Raw genomic sequence first — 21,523 nt, forward strand, 5'->3', positions numbered from 1 at the left:
GTAGTCCGAAAGAGCCAAGCCTAGAGAATACGGGGGGATGTGAAATGCGTTAGAACCATATTCCAATTGCGTTTACGAGCACAACTGAGGCGCGAGCTGGTGTGTTGTCGTAATGGAAGCGGAAAATCACTCGACTGCCTTGATTCAAACGAATGCCAAACACAAGAACTAGGCTGATCTGTCGAAAACTTCGAGTGTGTTCCTCCAAGAAATTCTACTAACTAAACAGCCATAATCTCGACACGCGCCAGTAGTGCCATTTCTCCGAATTTGCGCGCACTTTTCAAACGACCCTCGTACTATTTTCTCAAACAAAAGATTTATTTTCGCTCATGTATTCCGCGTTTACGCCAACCTACCCGAATATTTACTCTTAAATACACAGTAGCGAGCACAACTGTGTGAGCGATGATTATTTTTTTCTTAATACTTGGAATGTTTTTCGAGCAAGAATTTTTTTGTAATTTTTTTTTTATTATATCTTTAATTTTTTGTGCAAAATTCTACAAAATTTTCTTATAAATTTTGAACTTTTATATTTGCATTTTTAGGAAATGTTCAGATATGGAGTAACAGGGCCCGTGTAATTTTAGTAAAATAAGTGCACATTTTAATTGGCTCAAAAATCACTTGTATTTTTAACAACTTTTTTCTGATAGCTTTTTTGGAAGAAAATGTGCAAACTGTTCGCATAGGCCAAGGGCCTTCAGCTGCTAGTGCTGAAAATAAAATTTTCAATTTGTAATTTATTTACTTTTTTAAATATAAAAAATAATAGAAACATTTTGTAAAAACTAGTTTAAAAAAGATTAAATAAATTCCTGTTTTTATAAATTTCTATATGAAATAAAACTGCACGAGCCGTCACCGAAAAATTATTATTTTTAAATCAAAGCACTACTTCAACCATTTAAACCTGCACTTTGTTATATCAAAATTAAACTTTAAATTAAAAATGAAATTAAATTTTTTTTTTTTTCATTTAGCTTAACAAGTTAAAAATTTTACTGAAAATTTGTTAATTTTTTCTAAATTTTGTATAAGGCTTGAAAATTTGATTTATATGGTTTTGGCTAAAGAGTGGACAATAGATATTAGAAAAACATCAACAGAAACATTCTAAATATTAAAACAAAAATCACCATGCACTCGTTTATGCTCGCTAATGTAAATACAAATATAGATCTGATATATGACGAAGATGTTCAATGCTTATTTACGAACCACTAAGACAATATGAGAACACAAATCATGAATGTGTATTTTGCTGTTTTTTTATTGTAATTTAAACAAGTATAAAAGTAAATATAATCCAGGATGAATTATTGGTTATTATAAATAGAAGAAAAAACAAAAGCTGGAAGAAAAGAAAGAAGAAAACATTTAGTAAATACAAGGTGGCGCAAAATTTGAATTTGAATTTTTTATTAATTTTTGTTTATTTTTTTTTTAATTATTATTATTATTTTTTTATTATGTATTACTTATTTTTTTAATATTTTTATTTTTTTTTTACTTATTCTGTTGTTATTTTTTATTTATTAATTGTTTGAATTATTTTTTTATTTTTTTATTTTATTTATTACTTTTTATGATTTTTCAACTATTTTTTATTTTATTATTTTTTACTTTTTTTAATTATTTTTTATTTATTTATTTTTTTTTTTTTGTTTATTTACGATTCTTAGACATTGCACCTAGTATATACATATAAAAGATGCTAATAAGCAATTTTCATTTAGTAATTTAGCTTGTTTTAAGAATTATTTTGCATTATAATGGATTCGTACGTCAAACACACATTTTTGTCACTTGTGAACTAGACAGCTGAAGTATACAATCAGAAAAGCAATGCATCCTGTTAAGGTCAAAATAAAGATGTCCATCATTCGGTGTTTTTTTGTCTTTAGCAAAAAAGTTATTCAAAAGCACATTGGGATGATTAATTTTACGCCACCTTGTATGAAGACCTAGTTAACTTTTAATATTCTGAATTTTAATACGATTTCGCAGTGAGAAGATAACTGAAGACTACAAAACGAGTATTATGGCGCCTTTGGTTAGAAATTAATTATTCGTTATTCTGTTTAAAACTTTGAATTTTATGAATTTTTAATTTAAATTATTCATTTGTTTATTTCGAAGCGAGTGTTGTGCCCCTTTCAGGCCATATACATACATATTTATTAGCGTGATTGTGTAAGTGTGGACTTCAGTGTGATTTTTGTTTTGTCTGGGTCTGGTTTGCAGTTGTTTATGTTTTTTTTTTTTTTCAATTAAAATTTTTTTTATTTATTGTTTTTTTTTTATTTGCTGTAAATTTTTTGAATTTTTAATTCAAATGACTATCAATAGGCTGCCCTGAGGGCGTGTCTGCGAGTTTTAACGTGAATATAAACCTTCCAAATATTACCAGAAAAACGCGAAGTCTACCTGCGTAAATTTTAAATGTTTAAAATAAAGTAATGTTTGATGAATCTAATTGCAATTTTGGCACGATCATCAACCTTGTCCTTATTTAGTTGCATCTACACTTCATTATGATTTCAAAGTCATAAAACCCATTGACCCTTACTTTTTACCCTCACACACTTCTTGAATTTCAACTATATGTAACTAGGCATACAGATTTCAAATATTCATAAGTACTTATTTTCTGCATAAAACATGATGCCAGTGCACGCACAGTCATACAATTGGCATTAATTGAAACATTTCGTTACGCCAACTCGCACACTTCAAAGCACAAAACTAAACGTCAATCAATTGTCAAATTTCTCTGGCAACTGAAAAATAATTCGCAAACGAAAAATAATGCGTCGGCCGCAAATTTTGCCTCACAGCAACGCGCTAATTATCCAAATTGGTAGAGAGCATAGGTATGTTAGAAATATTTACAGAAAAAATTGTACGAAAATGTCTGAAAAAATCGTTAATGCAAAACCAATTGGTGACCCACTTTTTAAAACAATCAAACCGTTAGCAAATGTAAGCGTTGACAGCCGCACTAGTACCGCGTGTACGTATGTAATTGCATTGAACCCAAACCCAATTATATACCTTTTCCTTCATACAAACTCATACATGCACACATACATACATACGCAGATATGCCATCATTTATCATTCACGATTTCTGCTAATAAGACATAAAAATATGCCTGCCATACCTGATATTATTGTTTGTTATTTACATTATTATTTTTTGTTGCTTTTGCAGCTCATTAAATTCATGTTCGTTTGCCAACAAATTGGCTAGGCCTGTGGGCTAACAGCAAACCTCCACGCACAACTGTATCAAAAAAATCCCATTTGTATGCAAATACGCGTGTGCGAACATCTATCATTTGGCCAAGGTGAAAACCGAAATAAACTTTAAATAAAAACTGAAAAGAGGTTAAAACAAATAAAACAATTGAAAAGTTCCCTGCACACATGGCGTAAATGGCAAATAAATAACTTGTCACTGTCTTCAATATCTTTTATTTTTTCGCATAAAACAAAATTCATGATTAATTGAGTTCGCAACATGCGACCTAAAAATATGAAAATGTTTTATTTTTTGCAAGTTTTTTGTCTGCAACCGAAAAATGTCATATGCGCTGTTTCAAAATCTTGTTAAAATTTTCGCGTTGCTCATACGCCATGTAGTTTGCTGTGCGCAAAAGTGATGAAAAGACAACGGCATGTGAGAAATTGCCCCAAAATTGCTTTCTGCTTAGTCAGTGTTTCAGATTATACTGCAGATATGCGGAAGCCACCACCAACCATCGCATGTGTGGCTATTCATTATTATGTTGATATTTTTAGACATTTTATTAGATACATTTTTGATGTCACCTTTTTGTTTGCCGCTAATGCACAGGAAATGGGTCACTCAAGAAAAGTGGTGCTTTTTGTTTACCTTTTGCCTTTAAGTGCGTGAGAACAAACATCCGCTTTTTGATTTTTTTTTTATTCTTCATTGACAATATTAATTTTTATTTAATTTTCTTTGTAAATCGCAAACTGCTATTTTTATCATACTCTAAGTGGTGAGTTTTATAAATACCAACAGCAAAATGCGCGAAAATCGTGTGTGAATATATACAGAATTAATAAACAAATCCACTCGCATATATATGCGCATGCAAAGCAGTCGTCGTGCCTTTGTTTATCCTTTAAATTTGTAAAGCTCTGACACTCACTGAATATCGAAATTTTCCACACGCCATACAGTATAAACAAAGGAAATTTTCGCGCATATAAACTCGGCATTTTATGCTATTATTACCTCAACCTATATATGTACATATATTTGTATAATGTCTGTATATATAATACACTTGGGAAATTCATAGTGCATATATATTTTCGTACGATTTATGTCTGTACATATGTACATATATCGCGTCCAGCAGATAAAATAGTCGTGGAAATGGCAAATAATTCGATATTTTGTGGATGATAGATTTCAGCGAGTTGCGATGTGCGTAAATTGGCCGGGCATAAAATTTGTTTTGATTCAGTCAAGGTGAAGAAAAGTAATCACAAAATTCTTCCATAACTAAAACGCAATAGTTGTATGGTGTTTATTTGGAAGCTGTCGTTTACCTGACTACTTAGCCCAGAAGTGAGAATTTTACACGCTATAAATAATTTCACATACTTGCATTTGAAAACAACCAGTGGGTTGAAAATAAATCAATTTTGTATATTGTAGAGATCATAGTCGGTATGATCTTTAGAGCAAGATAAAGCTTAAGGTCTAAAGTGGTATCAATTCCAGATCATCCTCATAAGATTTGTTAATCTAAAGTAACTACTTAGGTCAATCGAGAAAGATCACTAAGTTTTTACACGACAAAGATGAAGATAAAGATTATGATGAAAATGAAGAGCACAACCAAGCAGTAGCCTCATTTTAATGAGTGGTTAGACGCTTTGCTGGCAGATATCTCATATCACTTCAGCGTCAGCTTCACTCGACTTTCTATAACACTGATCGGAATTTACTTTTTTGCATTTATTTTTTGCTAATATTCTGGCGAACTGCTTTGTGTTTGCCTTTGAAATATTCAAAAAATCTGAAACAATATGCACGTTTTTTGTAGCTTCTTGGGTACACAGGACATTTCAACACTTCCCTAAGTCTATTGGGCATAGAGTTTACCAGTCTCTCAGTATCTCTCAGTAATCCTCTTCCACTCCTCCCACATAACAACTTTCAGGACCTCTTTGCTTGTAATTTTTTGTTTCCTTATATTTCTTTCCCAAAGCACCCATAGGATTTAAATCTGTCAAAACTTCAATAACACAACCAAATATTGACAAATTAAGACTTCTACGTCCTCATTGGGAAGGTATTTAGAAAGCAATATAATACCAGCAAGTACCCACTTTGATCTGAAGGTCTCTTGTGCACTCTATTCATCATAAAATTTTATCCAAACTCAGTTCCCTAAGTAAACTTAAGGGCTGAGTGTATGTGCCACTTTCTTTTGGCAGTTCCAGGCCGATGTGTCCACTCCTTCTTCCTACTATAGCATCATATTCAAGAAGAAGGTGGGTTAGAGCTTCCGAAATTTATAGCAGGAAAGGTATTTCAGGTGATTCAGTTGACAAAATTTTTAAACATTTTTATATCTACTATTAAGCTTAAAGTCTGGGGTGATTTGTTGGCAAACACATTTTTTAGTTTTTTTATAAAATACTCGATCTTTGAAGGTGCTTTGAAATTGTTCCAATTCACATAAATCTTAGTATTTTTACTGAATATTATATATTAACGAAGATAATAAAATAAAAAACCTTATAATTTTGTCGGCATACGGTATCCATTTCTTTTTATATCCAATAGACGTCTTCGATTCATCAAACGTTAGAAGTAGCGAATAGATGAAGCAACTGCTATAAGTAAACTTATGTTGGTAACACTGGAAAGGAGTTACCAAAAATTACATTTATTTGAAGCACTTACTGAGTATTAGTAGGCGCGCGTTCTCACGGCCAACTTTTGTTGTTTCACCTTGTTGCTTGTAATGCTCGTGTACTGCCAACACACTTTGTGCTCTCGTTCTTCTCAATGTGGTTGTTGACTATATACTAAAAACAAAAAATTGCAAGTTGTATGAATACGGCAAGAACATCATAAACAGAATTCGAAAAGTTGAAGCAACAAAATTTGTTCTGTGTGAACGCGGTGTAATGAAACTTGCCTAATAGCAGAAGAGAGATTTGGCAGCAAAAATTGCAAAATAGTGAGTTTTACCAGTTTTATGAGGTGTAACCATACTCGCTTGTCAATCATTTTATTGTTGCTTTCACATGCAAATTTTTCGTGAACCAAGTCTTGCGCCTAATAGTATGGCACCTAATACCATGTTTCTGATTTTTTTTCGAGTCGACTACTTTATATAAAACACTCTTTTAGGTTAAGTATTGTTTCGTTAATTGGTAAATTTATTCGTAAAAAGTTCAATTGCACTGGATCTGAAATTTATTTACTTTTTTATTATTGGTTCTTCAGAAGACACCAAAAATAGTTTATAGTCCATCTAAGGTATACGTAAGGTATTAGATTTGAGCACTTCAATTGTATACTAAAAAATTTTCTCTTTTATTTTTAGGTAAGCACAATTTTTCTATTTTCCTCGCTATGTCACCAAATGCTATGTAAGTCAAAGTTTCAACATTTTCATTTACAAATTCTGCTTCGCCACACAGCTGTACGAGTTTTAACTCTTTCTATTTTGTTTTGACCAGCTTACGCTGCACTTTTGCTACACTTTTGCTACTGATGTATGAACGCATAATAAAGCAAATGAAAAATCAATAAAAGTTATTAAAATAAATTGAGAAATTAAGAAATATGAGAATTTAGCCCCATCAAAGATATCAGTATAAAGTGAAGAATCAAGTGAAATATCAAAGAATATCGAGAAGAATGCAAATGCACAGCACAAGTTTTTCACAGGCAACATCAGATCTATAACTATTCCTCCGTCGAACATTAGCCAGCACATTTGATGAATGAATGAAATCAATGAATTGATAGAGACCATAGAAAATTGTGTGCGTGTGTCTCTATTTGTTCGTAAGTCTATTCATTCATTGCAATAAAGCTCCGGTAGAATACCAGTTGAATCATGCTTACATACACCCAAGACAAGAAACCTAGCAGCTAGTCCTTATTGACTATTAATTTTGGTATTTAATTTTTTTAATTTAATTTTAACAAATTTTCTATGAAAATATAGTTCATGCCTTAAAAAAAAACATGTAAATCAAAGTTACAAACTACATACGAAATTCGGAAAAATTCATTACATTTTCATATAAATCGCACAGTTTTAATCAAGATTTTTAAAAATCTTTTGAGTACACAGTTTGATAGCTTATTCAATTTTACTATAACCAAGTGAGGGTATGAAGCGTCTCTAAAATCGCGTTGATTTTAGATAATTTACAGTGTTGAACTTTTCCTTCATATGAAAAATGTGTGCAAATTCCAACCAAGTGAATTAAAAGCATTTTTTTTATTTGTAATTTTCCAAGTTTTGATGTTTAGAACCTTTTGCACACAAAATAAGGCAATTTTATTCACATAAAATGCGTGTCAACCAACTAAAATGCATTAAAAATATTAACTACACAACAACTGTGTATATAAAATACTTCCCACGTATTGATATAGTACTTTTGAGTCATATTTTAGTAAACCTTAATTTTTTTATATATATAAGCGCATACATACATATACCTACATATATATATGTATAAGAGCCTTCTTGCTGACTATTCAACTGATTAAATCGTTTCAATTTTATTTTTTGCCCTTGAAATATGTTTTTGTTCTTTTTGGTTTTATTGCTTTTGTTTTTGCAGCTTGGTCGCTATCAAATGTTTCTTTCATATTGTTATCAGTGTTTTATTATAATTTTATTTTTCTATACTCTGGCTCCTACTTTTTTATTTCATACTTTATTTTCTTACTTTATAGGGGGCAAATGCCCTGATAAAATTCACAACATCTCCATACACTCTGACTCAGCCACGGGCGTGTGGTCTGCTGCCTCTATAAATATTTTGCTATGCTTATGCTTTTCAATCAATTCATTATTTATTTAAATGTATGGCTGAAGTACTTCAGAATTCTTTAAACTTCAATCAAAAAATTATTTCCTCTATCAAGCAAATTGTATCATCGAAAAATAAATAAATAAATAAACAAAATAGGAATGTGTAGTACTTACATATGGATGTATGTATATATGTATGTATGAATATATATATGCGCTTAAATTAAAGTTTCAACACAGACTTTATCCACACAGTATTGTTGATCGCACTTTTTGGCAAATGTCGCTCAAGTCTTCGGGAGCGCTCGTGTTTCTCTCTGCGAAGCAATGTCTTTCTCCTTAATACAGTCATACTCGCTCGTGTTGCTCTCTTTTACCACATGTAATTATTTTCATTGATTGTAAACAAGGTACATATGTATGTTGAAAGCCGTTAATACTTTACAAAAAATGTTTCGAAGACAAGTGCAAAAGCCTCAATAATATTCGCCTCAAAGCCTAAGAAGTAATCGAGATACAATTTTATTGAATGCGTTTTTTAAAGGGTGTCTTATTACCGTCCTCAGAGCCATAGGTAACATTCTGCACATCCTTCGTAGCAGGCTGAAGCTGGAGGTCACTTTTTAAGTCCCATTAGTTACAGAGTACAGAATGTAGCTTTATAGTGTCAGAGATCGGTTAATAAAATACCAATTACCAAAAAAATGTATGTGCATATGTACGCATCTATCTGTACCTCGAATGTGGCCTACAACTTTCAAAAGCTTTAAAGAAGCCTCTTAAATGTATCAGTATTTTTTATGCATTTCTTTTCCGGGCTTTCTAATAGGGATGGATTGATGTTGGATGGCGCCTCGGACTCTTGGTACCGTGCGAAGTCGCGGAAAGGAGTCGTACTACATACTTAATAGGATATCCTGGTAGATTTTTCATAATTGTTTACACATTTGCTGTCAATTGCACAAAAAATGTCGTGCATTCGTTATATGAAGGAAATGCGCAACAACTCAGCGAAAAAAATATTCAAAAATCGACGCGAAAATTGAACCACTTACAAATTGAACTTTTTATACAAAATTATTTTTGATATAAAATTGAATGGGCTATAAAACGGCGTACCAAGAATTTTTCTAAGAATTCTGACTACAAATTTGCTGAGTTTTTATAAATTTTGCAAAAAGTTTAAAACTTTGCGTTATATGAGTTTTGTTGTAGTATGAACAATATTTTTATAAAAAAAAAAATGTTAAAAAAATTAAAAAAAATTTGTAAAAAAAATAGTCAAACATATATCCATGCATGTTGTTCTTCGCACTATCTTATTCGCTATATATTAAATAAATATTTCAAATAAAAACTGATGTATTAATATCTGGCACTTTCACTTTATTATACCAAAATTTAATGGATTAGAAACTTTACCGGAAAAACATGAAATGAAACTTTACTGCACAATTCAGATTTTTACTAATAATTTTATATAACTTTATCAAAACTGTTTGCTAATTTTCAATAAACTGTTATAATTTTCAATAAACTGCTTTATTTCCGAAATTTAAAATACAGTAGCATATTTTCTACCAGCGATCCAAGTAGGAAAATTAGCCGCCTATTAGTTTCAACCAACTCCATTTAGCTTTCGTCTCAAAAACTCAACGAGCTTACGCGATTTTGGCCGGGTTAAGCAAAGCGTGCCAGACGTTTATTTCTCGTGCTAGTCGGCGTTAGTCACCTGAACTTTCCAATGCATAGGAGGCCTTCCTTTTTCTTTGCTACCAGCAGCTGATATCGCATCGAATACGTTCAGAGGCGGAGCGTTTATATCCTTTCGAACGACAAAGCCCGCTACATCTATGTCGTCGTTAAGCTCATACAGCTCATTGCTCCATCGTCCAGCCTACGATACTCGCCGTAGCCAAGGGTACAAAAATCTTCTGCAGAATGATTTTCTTATGCACTCCATCGTCCAAGCTTCTGCGCTCAAAGTTAATTTCTAATCGCCACAAAACTGTTTTCTGTAAATTAAATTTCTCCCATGGTGAAGAAGTTTTTAAGCCATGTTCGAATTTGGAATTTTAAGCTTTAAGCAACTAAAACTTCAGCTAATGCTGTGTGACCCTGTCACTTATTGAATCATGCTAATTGTCGCTAAAATTAATTTCCCAACAACAAAACGCGCGTTACTATTTTTACAACGTAATCTATTTTTACACTAAAAAAGTTATGCGTGTAAAGTTAATTGTCAAGTCAAGATTCAGTTGTTTGCTTCACGTTTAGTTAATATTAGTGCAGATAGTTACAAAAATTGCTAGTGAGAATCAAAAAGTGGTGAATTACTATAAAACTTAACACAGTGTAAGTATTTTCAAATCACACACATTAATATCCTATATAAAACATACATACATACAATACATATATACATACAGCAACATTATGGCTCGCCATTAGATCATTTCACAGCGTTCTTTGTAATTCAAATACATACATTCGTGGTGATGATTGCTTTATGCGAAGAAACCGAAGAAACTTTGCTCGATTGCGTCAAGCCGAATGCTGTGGAAAGCGTTTGTATAGTAATTTATTGCTCTTTGTTGTAATTTCAACCGCTTGCTAATTAAAGACTAAATGCCGCGTGTGTGCCGACGCTAAGGCAATAAAGTAAATTACAGGAAGATGAACTGACGTCTGTCTATCATCAGCTGCAAACCACATTGATCTCCTTGTGTTATATTTTAAAGAAAGAAAGAAACTCCCCGCCAAACATACATACATATTTTCATATACTACAGCACTCACGACAAAATTTCTGAAATTTTTATGAACTTAGATACTTAATCTCTGCGATTATTATTATACGCTGCTGTTACTAATACAGCTAAAGTGAAGCTGACGCCAATTGCTGCTGCTGCTGCTACTACGTCCGTTCTCCCATCAACATCAACTTGCAGAAAAGCGTCGGCATTGCCGACTTCTCTTGCACCTACATCAAATCGTACACGTGAATGGAAAACCGTAACTAGAGCTAATAGGAAAAAGCTTAAGCAACCTTTAGTTATTGGTTCAAACCAAAATAGTGAATTAAGTGTAGTTCCTAACATGAAGTGGCTGCACATATCGTCCTTCTCAAACACTGTGACAGCTGCCGATATTGTTGATTATGTTGCGAAACATGCAGAAATTGACCGCAAATTTCTTTCCTGCTATATGCTTATCAAAAAGGATACCCTCGTAAAGGATTTCAAGAAAATCAACTTTAAGCTAGGCGTATCTGAATTTTCCTATGATAAGCTTTTAAATGCGGATATATGGCCTACGAACGTAAAAATTCGGCCATTCACTTTTTTTCAAAAAGACGTCACTCCACCTCTAATTCCGTAACTTCTGCAGCTAACTCCATCGCTAGTAATAAGTTATTAAAATTGTATTTTCAAAATATATCTGGACTTCGGACTAAATGCTCCACGGTATATATGAAAAGTTCTTTCTTAGATTTTGATATTTTTGTATTCGTTGAATCTTGGCTGAATGAAAATTTCTTCGACTGTGAAATTTTTGACCTCAATTTGTACGATGTTTTCCGTAAAGACCGTGACCCTGTCAAATCTGGATGTTCCAGAGGAGGTGGTGTTCTCATTGCTGTTCGGAGAAAATTTCGGGCATCATTGGTTACACTTACCAATTCTGACACACTCATCGATCAGCTTTGTGTACGTGTTTATGGCTCATCTGGAACAGTTTATGTGTGTGCATCCTACATTCCGCCGAATAGTCCGGATCATTTATACTTTGCACATTCTGACAATGTTGTGTCATTAGCATCAAGCATAGCTGGTGACAGTCATCTTTGTGTCCTCGGTGATTTTAATTTATGTCGCCTGAATTGGTCCCCACTTAGAAACTCGGCTGCTTTTATGGCTTCTAATGTAAATTCTTCAGCCGAAATTCATGTCATTGATAGCTTTTTAAGCATTGATTTATCACAAATCAATGGTTTTTATAATAGCCTTAATAGAATCCTAGATCTAGTGTTCATTTCAAATAACATCAACTACACATTGTCTGAAGGCATTGCTCCCATATCTTTAACTGATAAACATCATGTTCCTCTTTCTCTTGAGTTGGAATTTTATGAGTTTTCTGAGGTATCCGATGAGCCTAACATCAAATTTAACTACAACTTATGCGACTTCTCAATTTTTAACGAAATTTTATTAAGTATTGACTGGGGTAATGCCTTCCACGACAATGATGTTACCTCTTGTTTTCATTTTTTTAAGACTAAGGTTTCTGAGCTCTGTTTGAAGCACATTCCTATTTATCATAAGAAAGTATATAAGTCACCTTGGCATACCAAACGGCTTAGGCACCTAAAGAATCTAAAAAACAAATTCTCTAAACTGTATAAAAGGTCTGGAGACCCAATGCACTTCTCAAAATTTCAATGCCATTTAAAAGAGTTTAACTGTTTGAACAAGTTCTTATATAGAAATTACATCTTGAATTTCGAAAACAATATTATTTCGGATTCGAAGGCCTTTTGGCAATTCATCAAATCAAAAAAGTCTTGCTCAATGGTGCCAAACAATGTTTTTTATAATGGTAAATATGCAAATTCTGCCATAGAATCTGCCAATTTATTTGCTGACTTTTTTTGCTCTAATTTTGAACCCGACCTAGACTCCGATTCTAGTTTGCCCTCTAATAGTTTTTCACCTCTAAATTTTGGGACTTTGTACCTATCTGTTACTGATGTCGTCAAGGGTATTACGAAGCTTAAGTCTACAACGAAAACTGACTCGGATGGCCTTTCGGGCATTTTGCTGAAGAATTGCTTGTGTCTCGCTGAGCCTCTTACAATTATATTCAATAAATCGTTGTCCTCTGGTATTTTTGTTGACGACTGGAAATTTACTTCCATTACGCCTATATTTAAAAGTGGAAATAAAAACGATGTTAGCAATTACAGACCGATTTCGAAGCTTTCGTCTGTCTCAAAACTTTTTGAGATAACAGTAAATGATAAGTTATATTTTGCTGTCAAAGGCCTAATATCTACCAACCAACATGGTTTCGTTGCAAGTCGCTCCACTGTCACTAACTTGTCTATTTTCAATGATTACTGCATTTCAGCCTTCCAGAACAGATCTCAAGTTGATGCAATTTATACAGACTTCTCTAAAGCGTTTGACAAAGTATCGCACCGAATACTCTTGTCGAAGCTTGCATCATTGGGTATTCACTCCACTTTTTTGTCTTGGATCAAATCATATTTGTCCAACAGACACTGCGTTGTAGCCGTCGATAATACGACATCCCGTGCATTTATTGCATCCTCCGGTGTCCCACAGGGAAGTATTCTAGGACCCCTCCTCTTTATACTCTTTATTAACGATATTGGTTCTTGCTTTTCATTTGCAGAACACTTGTTGTATGCTGATGATCTTAAAATATTTGCGGTGATTAACAGTGTTAGGGACTCTGAAAAGTTGCAAACCGACTTGCACAATGTCCGGAACTGGTGCTATTTAAACCATCTGTCACTAAATATTAGCAAATGCTTTCACGTAAAATATGCTAAATCAAACAACACTTTGCATACTTCGTATAATATTGCTGGCTTACCCTTGCAATCCGTTGAGGAAATTAAAGACTTAGGCGTTATTTTCGACTCTAAGCTGAATTTCACCAGCCATGTTAACCACGTCATAAGACGATCATATGCGATGCTAGCATTCGTTCGCCGAAATTGTTCTGCATTTACCAACCCACACACTCTCAAAACATTGTATTGTGCTTTTGTTAGATCAAGATTAGAGTATGCCGCTATTATTTGGAGACCGTACCAAATAGGTCTGTCTAATCGGATTGAGAGAGTGCAGAAAGTCTTTCTTCGTTTTGCGCTCCGATCTTTAAACTTTTCTGAACCTGTACCATCGTACCGCTCTCGATGTTTACTAATTGACTTAAAACCACTTGATAGCAGACGGTCTATTCTATCGTGCTCATTTATTATTCGTATTATTTCTGGATCTATTGATTGTCCTTCCCTCTTAAGTAAAATTCAATTTAATATACCCAATATGAGGCTCCGACAGTACGAAACCTTTAAAATTGGCTTCTCGAGAACCAACTATGGGATGAATGCTCCGATTCCTAGGGCATGTTCAGATTTAAATATGTTTTTCAATTCTTCTGGTGCTGATTTTACATGGCCGTATGGCATCTTAGTCAATCATCTTAAATCGTTCTTTTCTTAGTAACTAATAAACTATTGTACATTAGCTTAATATAGTCTGTAAGAATGTATCCATTCAAAGACAATAAATAAATAAATAAAAAAAAAAAAAATAAAATAAAAATTCTAAAATTCATTTAACGTATCATACATTTATACCTACTATTGCGCCATACAAAATACTTCGTTGAGCCACGAGGAATTCATTTGCATTTTATGTTCTGCTCTTTTACATTTACTGTATTGCGGCGTGTACCATTTTGTTTTCTTTTCATTTTGGACGGCCGTCTATTTTGAGCGCAGAATATTTTTGCGTTGGTGGATGACGGTACCTACATATTGGTGGTTGGACTATTTTTAATATGCTAATATCTTTATAGCATACGAGTATGTCGTTTTCGAGATATCGAAAACACAGCCAGCCACCTTTCCATATTTGCACATACCGTAGAGCACATGCTGCAAATTGTGGTAATTTCAGAAATTGAAAATATTAACACTAAATATGCGTACTCGTACAGTGATGCTCAAAAGTTTTCTATATCACATCATATTAATATAAAAGTATAAAATACAAGAATAAATTGCCATTAACATTAATTACTGTAAATATTTAATTTAAATTTGAAACAAGATAGATATCAGGGTACTTCAGTTTCTGGCTGGACAAAATTATTCGGCAATTGACACCTATGCATTCGTATGGACATCTATAAAAATTATTATCACGCCGGCTTCTAGCGCTGCCGAAACCAATATTTGCCAATATTGTCTCTCGCTTTCGAGTTAAATTGAGTACGCAAGAGTACGTCATTAAGAGCATTTAGAGTGCCCCTTGTGGCGCGCTGCTTGTGAGCTCCTTTCCATTGCCTTTCTACTCTATGTCCGTCCCTCGCTTGCCCAGTGTATGGCCAATTCACTTCCATATTCGCTGTCGTATTTCAATGTTTATTAGTTTTTATCTGTTTCGGTCAAAGAGTTTTTCATTGAAAATCCAGTTGTCCAGGTCCACCAGATAAGGAGGTTGGTTCTAAGACATCGTCTGACACAAATATTTGCAACTTCACCGTCGCAGATATATAACCTCTTTGAGCCTATTTTCCGCAGATTGCACTAAGTTTTCAGTATTTTTCGCCATTCTTCTAGGACAACAGCTTTTAATTGATTATTGGAAGTTATAACAGTTTTCTTATCCTTCTCTCCAGCTCTTCTCTCTTCTCGCGATTGGGGAGTTATTTTCAGTGCACTAGGTACGTTGTAAAGTATCCAATGTCGCACTATTTTCGGCAGTTCAATTGCAATCCTTTTTAAATTTTCCTATAAAATATTCACGTAGTTTACTTTTTCCATTTTACTTTTAATGAAACCAAGTTCACCAGCCATCACAAGGCCATATCATGACGCCACCTCCCCCATGCTTCTCTGAAGTCCAGAAATGTTTTCGATGTAGCTTAGTATTTCTCTTTCTCCAGACTAGCGTTGTTGTTGTTGTAGCAGCTTATCAAGTCCTGCCAGTGTGGTGTAGTCACCGATCATCATCGTCGATCTCGGTAGACTCAGGAAACATGCAGTTTCCACGGGATCCAGAAGGAGAGTGGTGTTAGGTGAGTGCGTTTAAGAGCGCATATGAATAGTATCGTACGATGTACCTTCATATGCCGGATATATATTGAGTATGTCGGATTCGATAAAAATAAGTAGGAGTTTAACTTACTGCAATACCCAGAACATAACTGAGCCAAAGTTATGCGGATCTTATGAGACAGCTGAAGTTCTTCGACTGCGATAGGAGGTGGTAACAGACTCCCGAGTCGTTTTAAGCGACCAGCGGTGTTACGCCGCTCTCACGAGGCAATTGAAGCTCTTCGTCTACGATGAATGGCTTGTGGACTCCGATGTCGTCGTCCACGGCTCAGTAGTTTAGGAAGGTGGTAAGAGAGTCCCGATGAATGTCCCTTAAAACCAGAATTTTAAATGTTAACTTTACTTTCATTACAAAAAATAGTACGCAATCCCAAAACTGCAGTTTTCTTTATTTAATTAACTTATTAAAGAATTCAATCGGCATATTATTGCATTGCAGCCGGCCTCACTCGGGATCCTCCGTATGGTTCATGAGCTAGCCTCAATGCTATTTCCAAAAAAGTTGCAGCAATGTGTGAGAAACTGGCTTGTTCATCTTTATTACAGAACTAATAATTCTGCGCTTATGGATGCGTGAAAGCTTTGATGACCTTCCGCTTTTTGGTGCATTTTAAAAATGTTCGGCATCTTTTTACCTCTTTATTTTGTCTTGAACGGGTGTTTTCTGGCTTCAAAACACTGTTAGGTATCCCACTACGGTTTTTCCATATTTCCAAATAAATTTTCAATAATTTTCCTTTATTCTGGAGTCGTGTCTTTACCATCTGGCGACATTTTACACTCGATATATTTAGACGATGTGTTTTTTTTATTTTTTTTTTTATTTTGGTTTTGTCAAGTCACACGAAATTAAGGAGGGTTACATTTAGTTTCTTTCAACGGATTTGTCCGAAATCTCTCAATCTATCCCGTGTATTTCAAATTATCGAATATTTTTATAAAGCCAAAAACGGTAGTGACTTAATATTTTTAATTATTTCCAATTTAATTTAAATACTTTTATCAAATAAGATGCATTGATTTGTTCCGTAAAATATGGTTTTTCATTGAACTTTAAAGCAAATATATAATATTTTTGAATAATATTCCGGTATTCGATGCTATTGAGTTATTATATGATGCCATGCCGAAAACTTTTGTCTAGCACTTTATGTATTTTTCGATAATTTCGAAAATGAATGTATTTGTCGTTTGGCTTTTGACTTTTTTCTTTTCATTTTCAAATTTCTTTTTGTTTTTTTATACATTTTTTTTTTGTTTTTTTTTTTAATATTTTTGTTTGTGTTTTTAATTTTTTTTAGTTATTTAAATTTTATGTTTCTTGCTTAAAAATTTCCTCACAAAGTCTTAGTCAAATGGCTGACTTGTTCAAATTTTTCTGCCCAACGTCTGACTTCTCAACTACTTTGCAAAAGCTACTTACAAAACTTTTCTAAAAAGCAGTATTTAGCTTAATAAATTCCTGCTTGCAAAATGAAAAATTACTTGGAAAATTACATAGCACACATTTTCGAACTAATCGAATGTTAACTCAGTTTTGACGTCAGTTTTTGAAATTAATATACAAAATCCCATTTGGGTTTTTCTTATTTCGCTCCAATGCGGATTTTGTCATCTCATGGAAATTTTACCTGAAAATTGATTTTGCACACTTATTCAAAAATAAAAAAAATCATTACCTCACTGACGTATGTCTTGTAAACCAATTAGATTTTGATTTTCCCCTTCGTCAGCATAATTAAAAGTATAAACTATGTAGGAAAAAAATACAACCAACTGATATGAAAAACTGCATTTAGTGCCTCAAAATTGGCGGCATGTCCAGAAAACACCATTTTACCTTCCTTGTTCTACCATTTTTGGCTCATGACTGCCAAAACATCAACAAATATAAATTTTTTCAAGCATAATTGTGTTTTAGTAAATTTTGTTAAGCCAAAATTAGTCGGCCAAAATCGCGAAAGCGGTTAACTCGTCAATCAATAAGAAGAAGAAATTCAGTTAAGAGTTGATAAAAATATTTAATAAATATAATTTTAGAATCTGCCACCATTAGAGATTTTAAAGTAACGGTAAACACAAAAAAAAATCCTTCGTCTCGATATTTCCAATAAATTTTGTGAATTCTCAAAATTTTCTATGCATCCGCAGGTGGCAATTATTTTATTCAATAGCTTCAAAGTTCATTTTTATTGCTTTTAAATTTGTCGACAAAGCTTCTTTGCTTACAAACGTATGCACATTAATCCGAAGAAAGCTTTGAAGTTGCTTTAAATGCCACATTGAAATTGCTAAAGCGCTTTCTTGTCTGCGTTACGCCATCATTGCAACTCCAAATTAAATGCCGCAATAACTAAACTTAAGTAATATTTAAAATGGTTTTCTCTTAGAATATTTATTTTTTTTATTTGTTTTAATTTGCATCAACTTTCGCTTTGAATTCGCCAGTGCTAAAAAGTTTTCATTGATTTGGCAGCCACCTGCTTTATTGCTTTTATATTTTCTTGTTTTTGTCTTTTTTTTCAATTTTACAAATATCTCATAGACGTTTTTACTTTCGCTTTTTCTCATTCTTATATAACCTTGTAACACATAATCACCGGTAAATCTTAGATAATATTCTTAGCGCTATATTATTAATTCGTCAACGAATTTTTTTTTTTAAGTGAAATCAAGATTTTCATTCAACCATGAATGTTGCTGACAAATTTGCAATACATATTTTATGCGCATTTTTTAGGTTAAGGTTACCAAATGTTTGCGGCAAAACTCACTCACATACACACATCCATACATATCTGTCAACGCACATTTGCAATTACGCATTTGAAGGCTAGTGGGCGTGTATCCCACCTTACGACGCACGACACCTTCGTTCGTTTCCATTGGAAACAAACTATTGACCCGCTGATAATTCGTAAGTTGATTGGATAACATCATATCACGTCATAGTTTTAAAATAGTACTTCGAACAACTGAAAACATATAACTCAAATATTTTGTAGCGTTTATTTACGCGCCGAAAAATCCGGTACAATCCGTCATGCTGTCAGGTACTTTGACAGTTTTAAAAAATGTCTCACATGTTGTGTTTTAGTGAACCTTTTACTCGGTTTTTTTATAAAAAAAAAATTGTTTTTTTTTTTTTGTTATTTTTACAAAAGTCATTATGTTTGGTTTACTTATGCATATTGCCTGCCATTTTCAGCTTCTTGCTTGCCAGTGAGAGCTGACGAAAGTGAATGACGAATGTTGCTATGGCTTCAATTGGCAGTAGGATGTTTTCCTTTCACGTGTATTGGCAGCTCTCATAGGTTTCATTGAAAATTATTGCTCTAGCTAGCTAGACTAATTCAATTGTCGCTGTTTGGGCGAGGAGAAAATGGGTTGAACAACAAATCAAACAAATTGTCGATTTTGTGGTATTTTTGCACGAGTTGCTTCAAGGTGTAAATATTTTTGCAGCACCTTGTTTTACTGTATAAAATTTAAGTCTTGCATATCTTTACAGTGTATTCTTATCGCCATAAGTATGCTAAATTCATGTATTGCTATACAATAAACGGAAAGTAATTTGTAATCGAAGTGTTACATTAGAATTCAAACCTTCCGAGTACTCAAGTAGTTACTTGTAGTTACATGGAAACTTGCAATTAATTAACCTTTGCATTTCATATGCTTAAATTGACCCTTTCTGACCAATTGGTGTTTCTTATTTAGCTAGCGATTTCTAGTTAATATTACGTAGACTTTGTTCAAGAATAGGGGGTCACAACAAAGGCAACACATTCTATCCGCAACTACTTTTTTAAATTTTCTGCAAAAGCTCAGCAATATTGATTTTTTAATAAAATTTTCGATTCACTTCTTTTGGTTCTTGTACGGTCTTGTAAAGTTAATAATTTCTTCACAAATTCGCAATTAGGAAATAATGAGTGGGTTGCTAAATTATAAGAGTTCAAAATTTAGTTGTGTTTTTTTATTTTTTGTGCAAATATTTTTGCTTTGCATTATAAGTCAAATAATTATCGTTCTAAAGAAAATAATAAATAATTCTATAGAGTTTTATTCCGGGTTTAGCGATTAAACTGTTATAAAATTCAATAAAAAAAGTTTTTTTTAATTAAAAAATGTTTGTGTTTCCACAAAAAGTTAGTATCATTTGAAATGAAAAACGCTTGCATTTTGGGCAGCATTAAAAAAAAATTTTTTTTATTTATTTATTTGTTTTTATTTTTTATTTATTATTTTTATTTTAATACTGCCCAACACATAGCTCTACAGGTATATTTTCTAACAACTGTACGTTGACCGTTGGTTGGTTTAAGTGGTGATTCAGCAAGATTCCAATTAGCCCTTCCGCACCATTTTGTTGCCACATCGTCGCTATCAACAAGTTATACGAGTTACTCTTACACGACTATATCCAGTCTGTGATTGAGAACCTTATAAGGTTGTTTAAGTCTGTACCAGTCAGCTCTTCGGTGTTCTCAAAAAGCGGTCGCCTTCTATAGGGAAGGGCATTCACAGAGGAAGATAGTTTCCTTTTTCTCCGGTTGATTGCTATCATGCTATGGCAGTATGAATTGTAAGGGATGCCCATTTTAGCTGCTTGCTCACCTACTACCGTAAGTCTGCAGTCGTTTTTTTTTTACAAACTTTTTCTTTAGATTTTTTAAATTTTCTGAATTTAGATCTTGCAATTAATCAACAACGTAGATGCCACTCAACATAAAAAATTTTTAAAACATAACTTTTTTTGGAAAATTTCGAAATAAAAAAAAACAAATTGTCGAATTTAAAAAACAAAAATTCATCAGAAAGTACGAAAAGGGTACGAAGGACTCAGAAAGTCCTTCCGCACACACGCGAAAAAGCTTAGGATAACATTTAACCCGATTGCAGAAGATGTTGGGACCTTTCAGAGAAGGAGACTGTAGAGCACTTTCTCTGTAAATGTTCGGGTTTGGCAGCTAGATGACTAAGCTCACTGGGCGCTCCTTTCTTTGACAGCCTGGGGCAGTGCGCCAACCTAAGTCCAAACAATCTCCTCCATTATATCAACAGCTCTGGCTGGCAGTAGATATCTGCCTGTTCTAGGTTCCATAACGGTATCAAAGCACGGTTTAGTGCTACTTGAGGAGTGTCAAGGCGGCACTTCAAACATTTCACCTACCTACCTACGAAAAGAATTCTATAAGAAACATTTATTTTGCTTTTTTATACAAAAAAAAATCGTTTTTGTTTTTAATTCTTATCTTGCAATAGATCAACGTACACTTCAACATAAAAAATTCAGAATTGCATTAAATTAAATTGGCATTTGATAACAACTGTACATTGAGCGTAATAAAAGTTCATCTACTTCACCAAATTTCTTCGAAATCGAAGCAATAAAGTTTTTAAGCTGATACACCCGACCAGTTTTTTGCCTATAGCCGCTGAAATCAATTTCTCAATTGCTAGACCCGTTTCGAACAATTCGAATTGCCATACTTGAGTTTTGCAATTTAAATTTAAACACTCGATAATTAGCTTTATAAATAGCCGCTGCAATGTGCTTTGTTTGCGATTTTTTCTT

The 21,523-nt window shown here is 33.3% G+C and overlaps 1 protein-coding gene across 2 annotated transcripts in view; it reads left to right on the forward strand.

The window, feature by feature from the left end:
• Positions 1-21,523, forward strand: part of LOC128863513 (protein bunched, class 1/class 3/D/E isoforms-like) — a 168,144-nt gene that overhangs the window by 115,972 nt on the left and 30,649 nt on the right. The window lies entirely within an intron of this gene.

Source organism: Anastrepha ludens, chromosome 5 (genome assembly GCF_028408465.1).
Source record: "Anastrepha ludens isolate Willacy chromosome 5, idAnaLude1.1, whole genome shotgun sequence".
NCBI classification, from domain to species: Eukaryota; Metazoa; Arthropoda; class Insecta; order Diptera; family Tephritidae; genus Anastrepha; species Anastrepha ludens.